The sequence below is a fragment of the Pinus tabuliformis genome, chromosome Q (assembly GCF_031772625.1).
Source record: "Pinus tabuliformis cultivar Carrire ecotype Pingquan chromosome Q, CPIR1, whole genome shotgun sequence".
Lineage (NCBI taxonomy): Eukaryota > Viridiplantae > Streptophyta > Pinopsida > Pinales > Pinaceae > Pinus > Pinus tabuliformis.
Genome location: NC_142296.1, coordinates 393,999,067 through 394,012,718, shown reverse-complemented (window position 1 = coordinate 394,012,718; position 13,652 = coordinate 393,999,067). Strand labels below are relative to the sequence as shown.

The window sequence follows — 13,652 nt, the reverse complement described above, 5'->3', positions numbered from 1 at the left end:
CTGGATGTTACATGGGCTATATCAGGATATTGCTCTACCCAAAATTCACGGCAAAGGTGAGCAATGTGGTAGGATTCCTTCATACTGAGCAATGCCCCAGACCCAAAAAACTCACGAATATCCCTAGCCATGGTTATCACACTCTTACCATAGATCAATGGCATAAAGAGTTTTTTCACAAGCTGTCTTGCCAACCAGAGCTCTCTCCCCCTGCTCTAGTCACTCTATTCTCTTAGGAATGATATGAAAGCTTATATGGAAACGTTGGTTATTAAAGGTGCTTCTATTACCTACTCAGCTCTCGACTTGGATGCAATTTCTACTTTTAGTCTGGAGATTGTTCCGACACAACGTGAAAATGTGGAATGGTTCGAAACATACTTCCACTCTTAGGTTCATGTTTGACTGGGAAGAATCGAACGCTCTCACCGACGAGGTTGGGTATTTCGGGGAATAGTCTGATCGTCCGGTATGCTCGAATGTAGGTAGGCTTTCAATGTCCCAACCATACGGAGAATGAAACTACTGGAGGAGTTAGACAACATTGTGCTCTCCTATGGGCACAACAGCGGTCACTCCAAAGACAGTGAACTTCAAAATACTGTACATACAGGAAGGCCCGGGGTGCCAATGATACAGTTCTAAACAGAGTGAAATCAGGGCACAATATCTACTATTAATGGACCTGATTCGTCAAGTATCGGTACCAATCAGAATTTCTCAATTAAGGTATTAGTGTAAAGTCATAATAGAACTCGTGCTTTACCCCCGACTCCTGGCTTGAAGCAAGGCACGTGTGGGCATAACAAAGGTTGGGTAAGCAAGGCACTCCGTGTAGGTTGGTTAATTCCAGCTGTAAATAGAAGTTCTATAGCAGTACCCAGTGGATTAATTAATCAAGTGTATAGGGAGTTATAGGTCTGAAGGTGGGTAACTATCCGTAGCAAGCAGTATAAGTAGGAGCAAATCCATAGCAGTACCCAGAACGTGATATGTGGTACCCAGAAGAATTCATAAGGCAAGGGATTTATATGGTGAATAGCGAGAGTGTCGTGTCTACTCACGATTCCTGGCTAAATGAATTGGTTTATAAGGGATAAAGGCACCTTCCTCCGTCCATCCATATCCTGGGGTGAAGACAGTAAGAAAGAGAAGGGCAAGGTTGATCCCGTTACTACAAGAGAAGTCTATAGCAGCAGTACCCACTCATTTGACTAAGTGATTCATTAAGCAAGTAGGGCTACCAGGTCTAGGTATTCAGGTGGGTGAGTTTGGAAAGCAAGGTAGGTGTTCCCAATTTGGTTTGCTTACCGATGGAAGTGGTTACCAACAATGGTTACACAATTCAGGTTCGATGAAGTTACTTGCATGCATCAGGTAGGTACAATGCATGTCGAGTTAGATGTTTATGCCGATTGGCGTTGGCAATAAATAGCGATGGAAATGAGCAATTAACGATGGAAATAGCATTGGCAAGGGCAGATATACACATGAAACTTTATGTTTACCTGCCCAGCTCGTTCTATCCGACTACCCAAGTACAACATGCCATACGCATTTCCTCTTGCCCCTTTCTGTCAGCCCGAAACAGACTACACTGGTACGGGGGGCCCCGATGCTAAACATTATCTCAGCAGCTTAGAGCTTGGTTACACAAATGATGTTATTCGATGAGGGATGATGATTGCTACCGCGAAGCAATGATCGCTACCGCTCGATACAACATCATACGCCCCGCATTAGGAACGATACCGCTCGATACCCGTGATCACATGGATTTACATAGCGACGAGAAAGACACCAGTGCACTTTATGCTGCTACGATACACATTTTGCGATTCCCAATAGCCACACGTATCCCCACGAACATAGCGAATTTGACCATCTACGTTCTTATTCTTACTTATTCCGACGCGGTGGACAGTGAATCGTCCGCCCGTTGTACCGTCCCCCTGAATACGCGATCAATCGAATCAATGAGTTACTATCTGGTCGGTGCCACCTCTCTCTTACAGGCACTTCCTTCCTAGCGTGAATGAACTATGTTTCTGGGGATGATTCCAAACAAAACAGGTGCCATCGTAAGTAACGCATTCTGAATCAAACCGAGTCACTTCAGCTCCGTAGGGTGAGTTGGAGGTTCGAGGGTCGAGATCGAGACGGGGAGGTACTCGAAATATATACTATAACCATATGGAGCCTTGGTAATGTGGTTACCTGAGTGGGCTAGATGGAGGGAATGAACATGCGTTATATATGATATATGATTATTAACTGCTTTAAGTTAATATTACATTCAGAAATAGCCCCACATAGCAGAGATACATAACTCCCCTACCAGCCAGACATAGAAGATCTCCCACCACGTAGCACCAGCCCCACAGCCCACATTGCAGCAGCCATACGCAACAGGCAGAGAGGGAGGGACAACATAGGTGATTTACACGGAGACCACCCGACATAGCCAGTAATAGCTACCGGGCATAACCAGTTGTAATTGCTTCAAGGTGCGGTCATTGTCTAGAGACGGGAGGCCTAGCCGCCTTGACAGTCAGAGCTAGATAGCTCCTATTCAGATCCGTAGACTGTCAGAAATATGTATAAGCAATATAGGCCTCGTATGCTATCCGTTTCTGTGAGCTATGGGAGTAAGGCTATGATAGAAAGAGGTAAGGGTAAGAGGTAAGAGGGCCTTCTGTAGGTTCTTTATAGAGGTCGAGAGAGAGGTTGCGTCAATTTAATGTAGAGGTTCGAAGAATAGGCTCTAGGTTCAATTTGTTTGTATGACTGTCCCAAACCAAATAGCCGCCTAGTCCATAAACCCAGCAGTCCAGGAAAATGGAATAGTTGAATGTAAAAGTAATTTTTTTTGGTCATTATATTAATGGGAATCTTGTAAATGGTACAATGTATCTTATAAAATAATAATAATAATAATAATAATAATAATAATAGAAAGTAGTTATTATTAAATAAAATAGTAATAAAAAATAGCTATTATTAAATGGTAGTTGTCATATAAATTATGCAAAAGTAGTTGTCATACAAAGTTTAAATGGAATGGTTAAATGCAAAGTAATTTTTTTTGTCATTGTATTAGTAAGAATCCTACAGATTGGTACAGTGAACCACGTAAAATAATAATAATAATCATTAATACAAAATAGTTATTATTAAATGGAATCATAAAAATAAAAAATAAAAAATAAATATACAAAATAGTTGAATGCAAAGTAGTTTTGATCATTGTATTAATAGGAATTCTACAGATTGAATAAAGTGAATCCCATTTAAAAAAAAATAAACATGTTGCCTTTGGATGTCACTTAAAAAAATCATTTCACTAGGAATCATATCTGTCATTCCAATTAATGGATGAATGTAAAATAGCTTTTTCGCTCTCATGTAGATTTAGATATTTTAGAAATATTTCTTAAAAAAAATAAAAATAAATTAATAACATAAAAATAATATAAAAATAAAAATTTGAAATATTTCAAAATCTAATAAACAATAATGATATCAAAAGCTATATCTGACCGGATTCGCAATTGCCGGCTATAAATAGAGATGAATGCAATGCTTTTAGAGCTAAAATTCTGTATTGCATTTTATTTTTCTATTTCTGTTTGTGTTTGTGGACAATGGCCACCGGGGAGCTCATAGTGACATCGTCCTGTTTAAATAAGTCGATCGTAAACGAGTACAAGTGCTCGTCTTCGGCTCTAGAGAGGGTGCTCGCGAGCGCTGAGGTGAAGAGCCCAAAGGTGATGGCCCTGCGGTCAAGCTCGCACGAAGCTGTGAAGGAGATGGCGCAGTCCATTATCGACAATGACGATGTGAACGACCCGGTTTACCTCCTTGACCTCGGAGTGGTGGTTGATTTGTGGCACAAATGGCAGGAGGCCCTCCCCACTGTCTGCCCCTTTTACGCTGTCAAGTGTAACCCAGAGCCGGTGTTATTGTCGGCCCTGGCCACGCTTGGGTCTGGATTTGACTGCGCCAGCCGGGTGGAGATCGAAGCCATCCTGAAGCTCGGTGTCTCGCCCTATCGAATCGTCTACGCAAATCCATGCAAGGCAGTGACACACCTCAAATACGCGGCGAGCGTCGGCGTGAATCTAACAACGTTCGATTCCATTCAAGAAGTTGAGAAAATCAAGAAGACGGTGCGCGTTGTTGCTGAGGGTGAAGGTACCCAACGAGGAGGCGGGAATCCCGTTGGGTCGCAAGTACGGCGCCCTGCCCCAGGAAGTCGACCCGCTACTGCAGGCAGCACAGGGCTCTGGCCTAGCCGTGCAGGGCGTCTCGTTTCACGTTGGAAGCAGTGTCTCGCGCTCCGGCATCTACGCAAGCGCGATCGCGACCGTTCGGGACGTTTTCGATTCGGCCTCTCGGCTTGGGATGCCGAAACTTAGTATTGTTAATATCGGTGGCGGTTTCACCGCGGGACAGCTATTTGCAGAGGCCAAGCCTACAGTCCGAACGTCTTTGAAAACATACTTCCCCGACGAAATAAAGATTTTCGCTATGGGTGAGCCGGGTCGATATTTGGCCGCGAGCGCCTTCTGGCTGGTCTCCTGTGTAATCGGAGAACGGGTAAGAGGAGAAGTGAGGGAATATTGGATTAACGATGGCATCCATGGCTCCATGAGTTGTCTTATACACGACAAAGCCATCATCACTGCGCTCCCTCTGGCCTGCAAATCCCGCCGCTCGAATGCCTCCTGCACCGGGCTGCCCAGGTATCCATCTACTGTTTTTGGACCGACATGCGACGCTTCCGATATCCCTCCTGATCGATTACTTGCTGCCGGAGCTGGTGGTGGGAGACTGGCTTGTTTTTCCCAACATGGGCGCCTACGCTGCTGCTATCGGCACTAATTTTAATGGCTTCTCAGTTTCTGCCATTCCAACCTACTGTGCCGCCTCCTGCCTCCCTAGCCAGCCCAAGCCAAATGATTTAACAAGATTTTAATTATAGAAAACAAATCCTGTATTCGTCTCGCTTCGTTATCATTTGTATCTGATATCTGAATGTCCAATCATGTTTATTGGATATTATTTTATTATTATAATGAGTATATCAATAAGCTTCTTATAAGTGAGGGCCATTAACTTATGCAATGTTATGCAATCTATGATTCAGTCCCAAGAAAGCCGCCCAAATAAGTTTTGGGTTAATCTTATTGCCGTTGGGTTAATCTTATGGCCGTTGTGTCCTTTTTGTTCTCGGCATATCTGTCGTTTTTGTTTTATTTGGCTTATATAGATTGCAACAGGTTTCTTTCGGCATCTGCTATCTGGTTTTTCTCAGTCTTTATCTGTGTTCTCTGCTATATGTTTCATGTGTTAGCTGTTTTTCTTTGCACACCTGTATATTTATTGCTGTTGGGATGATCTTTTTCTTTGCACACCTGTATATTTATTGCTGTTGGGATGATCTTTTTATTGTAGCCTTTCGGACTGCTCCCTTTTGTATCTTAACAGACTTTTTATATTGTCTTAATATAAATCTATTGAAGCTTTTTCTTCTGAAAAAGTGACGGCCGTTAACTAAGTTTCTATCTTCATAAATGAAAAGGTTCACTGTTTTCCACCAAAATATTATTTAGCAATTTTTTTGTATGTGAAATTGAGGTTTTCGTTTTTGTAACACCATATTTACAATACCCATAAGGGTCCATGTGACAGAAACACATATCAGTTGGATATATGATGAAATTTTTGGGAGGCTTCTGTTTGTAAACTGTGAATCGTTTGTTTTGGGTATTGTATTGGTTTTACGTTAACCGGTATTATAATGTTTCGGGTTTGGTATTTTATTAAATTTCAGCTATAAAATTTATAGCCAATAAAAATTGATTTATTATAAAAAATTATATAATTTTTGTTTAATTTTATAATGTTTTTTTTATTTAATATTAAAATATATTTAATTTGATGTAGTTGAATTGAAAATATTAAAAAAAAAATATAATTGTTCAATTAAAGATTAATTGAAGGTCAAAAGAATTGTGGGAAGAAAGAGTATGTATTTTTTGTTCTTTTGGAAAAGTGGAGACAGAAAATCATTTCATTTTAGAATGTGAGGCCTTCAACCATAACAGAGAAAGTTATGCAAACATAGTGGCAGCTAGCTCTTGGGATAATCTATTTAGCCACGAGTTTGTCAAAAAACTGGGAGCAATTATTGTGAGACTTCAGAGGAAAAAGACCCAATACATCAAACAAATGAAGAAGTAATCTGTCCCATAAACTATCCTTAACCTCCTAAATTTTAAAATAATTTCTTTTTTTCTTTTTCTTTTATTTTTTTTTATTTATTTTTTATTTAATTAAAGATATAAAAGTCCTGAAAATAGTCGGACCAACTATTATATACCTTTATTCTATTGAGTTGACATTTCTCCCCTTCCTTTATCAAGATCCACATCAGCAAAGCCATATCTGTCATTTAGCTCATTTGATTTCTCCACGAGGTTTTTATCAGCCCAATTTTTTCCGCCCTCCTCTTAAGGTTTTTTTTTTTTTTTTTTTTTTTTCTAGTTATATATTATTATTATTATTTATTTATTTTTATTTTTTATTATTTTTGCTATTATTATTATTATTAGTATTATAAGACTTTTAAGTTAACTCAATATTATTTTTCTCGTTTTTTTTTTCTTTTTCTTTAGAGAGTTAATTTTCTCATTTTATTATATTTATTAATTCTAACAGCCTATTTATATTACTTCAAATATTATAACGTCCTTTATAACTAATTTTCCATTTGAATACTAATTAGCTTATAATTTTAATAATACTTCTAAATAAACACCCATTATAATTATTTTATATATATTTTATATATTACTTTATATATTTATATTTATGCATATAATTTATTCTTATATTATAAGGTCCTTTATGTAACTAATTTTCCATTTAAATTCTAATTAACTTATAATTTTTAAATAATTAACTATTTTTCTAACTAACCTAACAACCTATTGATATTACTTTATATTTTTATATTTATGCGTATAATTTATTCAGATATTATAAGGTCCTTTATGTAACTAATTTCCTTTTAAATACTAATTAACTTATAATACTTTTAAATAAAATTATTTTATATATTTTTATATTACTTTATATATTTATATTTAGGCATTTAATTTATTCTTATATTATAAGGTCCTTTATGTAACTAATTTTCCATTTAAATACTAATTAACTTATAATTTTTAATAATACTTTTTGAATTAAATACCCATTAAAAATATTTTATATATTTTTATATATATTTTTAAGGGATTGGTCGTGAATACTACTAATTAAATTAATAAAATAATTTTGACCCCGGTCCTAGAGTCAAACTAGTAGTTGGTCAAGTTAGCCGTTGGAGGCTTTGCTCAACTATTTAACACGCTAAGCTGGATCTGTTTCTTCAACTTGTCCTGACGATGAACCACACTGGTTGGTTCAAAACGCGTCGACAAATGGTATTTCATGTGATTTTGGCCGAAAAATCTCTCACAAACTTGATATGGATCACACAAACCTAAACTCTACAAATTAACTATCATTTACCATGTCAATCATAACAACAATAATCAACCATAATTAATATGTATTAATGTATAGATTGCCATATTAATATATAGATATCGAAATAAGTATATATTTTGATAAAGTTATTAAAATTTAAATAATTATAAGAAAGTTTATATTAAAGTGTCAAAATTTATATTAAAATTTTAAATACTTATATTAAATAGTTACATTTAGATTAATATATATTAAAATTAAAATTACATTAAAATTATCTAATTATATTAAAATAAAACAATCATATTTAAATTATAATGTTAAATAATAATAAAATTATATTATATTAAATATTATAATATAATTATAAATTCTATATTATATGTTTTATAATTATATTATAGTATTTATTAATAATTGTATTATAACTGAGTAATATAATGTTAATATTAGTGATCTATTTTTTTAAGTCGTATAAATTCATTATTTTTTAATCATAACGATATATAAATTTTAAATCTAAATAGGTTGAATACTAAATCCAAAATCATATTTTGTTAAGTAAAATGTAAAAATATCACATAAAAATAGTTTGATAATCCTAATAAAACATATTCAATTAAAAATAATAAATATTCTTATAAATTTTTAAGATATATTCAAAAATATATCCTCTTTATATAGAGCTATATCCAGCCATATCCTCCCTTTGTAATAAGATACAAGTGCAATCTGATCTTTGAAATCTAAATTAAAAATCTAATCCTTATCCACTCAAGAACCTTAAATCTTTGGAGTGTAATGGTTTGTACATTAAACAGCCCATGTACAAGAAAGGCCTCTCCTATTTTGCAATTTGGACATTCATTTCATATTCCTTAGGTGGTGGATTTAAATTTCAGTCTTGGAATTTTGGCAGGGAAGAATATAATTAATGTTCAAGCATTTAAATCATATGAAACAAAATCGAATAATGTATATTATTATTTGAACATAAAATACAATTTATTCATGCCATCGAACGTTGTATTTAAGTCTAAAATTCAACAAACAAAATATTATAAGAAACAAGCTATTATAAAGGACACAAAACAAAATTTTGAAACAAATACGAATAAATCCTATTTGTCATATATATATAGATATATATATTTCACAGGTTAAAAACAGGTTAATGTTCTTAGGGTGTGCTAATTCCTATTTTTCTTCACTTCAACCCCCCACATATACATATATATATATTTCACAGGTTAATGTTTTTAGGCTGTGCTAATTCCGAATGATAAGTGCTCATTTTCAAAGGTACACATGCAACAAAATCACTTAATACCATCAACATTAAACATACCAGGAGGACAGTTGTTTTTGCCTCGATGTTTTATTTTTAAAGATTCTGTCCTTACTTGCGAAAATGAAAAATATGAACTCAATATGAAATCGTAACCATCTATTTAAAAAAAAAAATCTAAATTGTATAGGCCTCTTCCAAATGAACTCAATATGAAATCTTAACTATCTATTTAAAAAAGTCTAAATTGTATAGGCCTCTTCCAAATTAACTCAATATGAAATCTTAACTATCTATTTCAAAAAATTCTAAATTCTATCAGCCTCTACGAAAAGCCATACATTTATCAAAAGTAGCTCAGGGAATCTAACCTAGGTCCAGGCTTTCAGGCTTTGATACTTAAAAAGATTTGTAGTTACACTAAAACCCAAATGTAAGGTTTGTGTTTACACTAAAACTTTCCAAACCACTGACTAAAATCTCTAAAATAAAAATTACTGATTCCATAAAAATGCAATCATTCCTCCAACAAATAGTAAGTGTAATGAAAAAAAAGACGACCGCGAAGATTAGGCGTGAGAAAATTGTGATCATTGTGACCGATGAACATCGCAACTGAGATGAAGACAATGACTTGATGACAGGGCTACATCTCTTTGCGTTTTATTGTTTCTGTTTTTTAATGGCCACCAAGCTGCTCATAGTGACATGATAGTGACATGACAGGGCTACATCTCTTTGCGTTTTATCTTTTCTGTTTTTTAATGGCCACAAACCTATCGATTCGAGCGTAAACATGTGGAAGAGCTGGAGTTGTGATGAAGAAAAAGACGAAAGTGAAGATTAGGCAGGTTAAAATTGTGTTAGTAATTGAGAGGAAGACAATGCCTTGGCTTTAAGGTTTAGTTTTTCTTTTTCTGTTTCTGTTTGTGTTTGTGAACATGGCCACCGAGCAGCTCATAATGACAGGGTCGCCTTTTAGGTAAACCTACCGTGTGGAGCGTAAACGAGTGGAAGAGCTTGAGTTGTAATGAAGAGAAAAATATCTCTTTCAATCCTTTTCTCTTTTAATTTTACTATTTTCCAGCTGTAGAGAAAAGAAGACTAGCAAGTGTAGGAAACTAGTGGGACGGCCTCGCCCTGTGTCTGTGTTTATGTATATATAGATGTGATTTAACCATGGGGAGGTTTGGTCTTTACATGTCATGTGATCTAATTCCAAGCAAATACATAATGTCTTGTGATTTAATCTCAAGCAAAATTATATTTGTAAGCATAGATCTGGGCATAATTTTTTTAGTTGATATATATATATATATATATATAATTTTAAACATGTTTATTTTAAAAAAAATTATAAAACTAAATATATTTATTTTCTAACCAGTTTTGCACAATATTTGTGAAAATAAGTTGTTGCAAGATTTATTTTCGATTAATAATATTGAGCAATTGTAAATATTAATTATTATATTGTAAATTAATTATTATTTATTTATTTATTTATTTTTAATTTTGTTAGTTGAATAAGAATAATATGATACTGGTGGAGAAGTAGTGAGTGAATTATTATATGATGTCTAATATTTCTTATTAACTATATCTATATATTGAAATTATTATACTCCAATATTGAAATCACTGTACTTGTGAAAGAAGTAGTAAATCAATTATTATATGATGTTTAATATTTCTTATTAACTATATCTACATATTGAAATTATTATACTCCAATATTGAAATCATTGTACATGTGAAGGCAGTGTGGGTAGTGTGATCGGGATGGTATGTGGTCTTCCTCCCAAGTGGGGTTGTCATACAAAATTTAAATGGAATGGTTAAATGCAAAGTATTTATTTTTTTGTCATTATACTAGTAAGAATCTTGCAGATTGTACATTGCAGCATATAAAAATAATAATAATACAAAGTAGTGGTCATACAAAGTTTAAATGGAATGGTTGAATGCAAAGTAATTTTTGTTGTGATTGTACTAGTAAGAATCTTACAAATTGATACAGTGAACCACATAAAATAATAATAATAATTATTATTATTATTAAATGGAATCATATAATAAAAAAATAAAAATAAAAAGATACAAAATAGTTGTTATTAAATGGCACTGTTCGGCCTGGAGTATGCCGTAAAACTGCTTCTGCTTGGCTAAGAGCTCGTTTTCCTCGGACGTAAGGAAACAGGTTAACGGCCCAAGACCCAGAGGCATCTGGCAGGAGTGAAAGCCTTCTCCCTTACGGACCACCAGCAGGTTATTACAGGTGGCGTGGTTTTCCTTGATAACGGTGATGAGTCAAACCGACTTTCGCGGATAGCAGCCACAGATGGCTGTCCTCACTGTTGGTTTGACACCTCAGTTTGATAGGTTTTGCCACCTTCGGAAAAAAAAATAAAAAATTAAATGGCACTGTTGAATGTAAAGTAGTTGTTTTCGTCATTGTAGTAATAGGAATTCTACAGACTGATACAGTAAATCACATTTAAAAAAAAAACATGTTGCCTTTGCATGTTCCAAATTCACACACATAACCACAGTCTAGAAAAAAAAACATACAAATACCAAAAAAAATAGTTATACAGTAGAAATCTTTAAAAGACACTGTCCAAATAGCTAATACCAGACTGTTATAAACCACTTAAAAAAAATAAACATATTGCCTTTGGATATCCTAAATTGTTATACCAAAAAAAATACAAACAAAATACCAAAAAAAATGGTTATACTGTAGAAATCATTAAAATTCTGTCCAAATATTTAATACCAATCTGTTACAAACCACTTAAAAAAATCATTGCACTAGGAATCATATATCTCATTCCAGCTAATTTATGAATGTAAAGTAGTGTAGATTTAGATATTTTAGAAATATTTCAGAATTAATTTTTCTAACAATATTCCAACAAAAAAAATTGAAATATTTCATAATCTAATAAACAATAATGATAACAAAAGCTATATCTCATCGGATTCGCAATTGCCTGCTATAAATAGAAATGAATGCAATGCTTTTAAAGCTAGAATTCTGTATTGCATTTTATTTTTCTATTTCTGTTTGTGTCTGTGGACAATGGCCACCGGGCAGGTCATAGTGACATCGTCCTGTTTAAATAAGTCGAGCGTAAACGAGTACAAGTGCTCGTCTTCGGCTCTAGAGAGGGTGCTCGCAAGCGCTGAGGTGAAGGGCCGAAAGGTGATGGTCCTGCGGTCAAGGTCGCAGGAAGCTGTGAAGGTGATGGTGCAGTCCATTATCGACAATGACGATGTGAACGACCCGTTTTACGTCCTTGACCTCGGAGTGGTGGTTGATTTGTGGCCCAAATGGCAGGAGGCCCTCCCCACTGTCTGCCCCTTTTACGCTGTCAAGTGTAACCCAGAGCCGGCGTTATTGTCGGCCCTGGCCACGCTTGGGTCTGGATTTGACTGCGCCAGCCGGGTGGAGATCGAAGCCATCCTGAAGCTCGGCGTCTCGCCCGATCGAATAGTCTACGCAAATCCATGCAAGGAAATAACACACCTCAAATACGCAGCGAGCGTCGGCGTGAATCTAACAACGTTCGATTCCATTCAAGAAGTTGAGAAAATCAAGAAGTTCCACCCACGGTGCGCGTTGTTGCTGAGGGTGAAGATACCAAACGAGGAGGCGGGAGGTGCGCGGATCCCGTTGGGTCGCAAGTACGGCGCCCTGCAGGACGAAGTCGAACCGTTGCTGCAGGCAGCACAGGGCTCTGGCCTTGCCGTGCAGGGCGTCTCGTTTCACGTTGGAAGCAGTGTCTCGCGCTCCGGCATCTACGCAAGCGCGATCGCGACCGTTCGGGACGTTTTCGATTCGGCCTCTCGGCTTGGGATGCCGAAACTTAGTATTGTTAATATCGGTGGCGGTTTCACCGCGGGACAGCTATTTGCAGAGGCCGCGGCTACAGTCCGAAAGTCTTTGAAAACATACTTCCCCGACGAATCAAAGATTTTCGCTATGGGTGAGCCGGGTCGATATTTTGCCGCGAGCGCCTTCTGGCTGGCCTCCTGTGTAATCGGAAAACGGGTAAGAGGAGAAGTGAGGGAATATTGGATTAACGATGGCATCCATGGCTCCATGAGTTGTCTTATACACGACAAGGCCGTCATCACTGCGCTCCCTCTGGCCTGCAAATCCCGCCGCCCGAATGCCTCCTGCACCGGGCTGCCCAGCTATCCATCTACTGTTTTTGGACCGACATGCGACGCTTCCGATATCGTCCTGATCGATTACTTGCTGCCGGAACTGGTGGTGGGTGACTGGCTTGTTTTTCCCAACATGGGCGCGTACGCTGCTTCCATCGGCACTAATTTTAATGGCTTCTCCGTTTCTGCCATTCCAACCTACTGTGCCGCCTCCTTCCCTTCCTAGACAGCCCAAGCCAAATTATAGAAAATAAATCCACTATTCGTTTGGCTTCGTTATCATTTGTATCTGATATCTGTATCCTTATCTTAATTCATTTACTTGGTTCCATATCCCTTGGATGTCTGAATGTCCATTCATGTTTATTGGATATTATTTTATTATTATAATGATTAAATCTATAAGCTTCGTATAAGTGAAGGCCATTAACGAAGTTTCTATCTTCATGAATGAAAAGTTTCATTGTTTTCCATCAAAATATTATTTAGCAATTCTTTTGCATGTGAAATTGATGTCTTCATTTTTTTAACACCATATTTACAATATGCATAAGGGTTCATGTAACAGAAACACATATCAGTTGGATATATGATGAAAATTTTGGGAGGCTTCTGTTTAATAATGTAAACTGTGAATCGTTTGTTTTGGGTA

The 13,652-nt window shown here is 36.1% G+C and overlaps 2 pseudogenes; both read left to right on the top strand.

Moving 5' to 3' along the window:
- The first annotated feature begins 3,644 nt into the window (after window positions 1-3,644).
- On the top strand, window positions 3,645-4,978 carry LOC149219839 (ornithine decarboxylase pseudogene; annotated as a pseudogene).
- A 6,865-nt stretch (window positions 4,979-11,843) lies between these two features.
- On the top strand, window positions 11,844-13,340 carry LOC149219838 (ornithine decarboxylase pseudogene; annotated as a pseudogene).
- The last annotated feature ends 312 nt before the right edge of the window (window positions 13,341-13,652 follow it).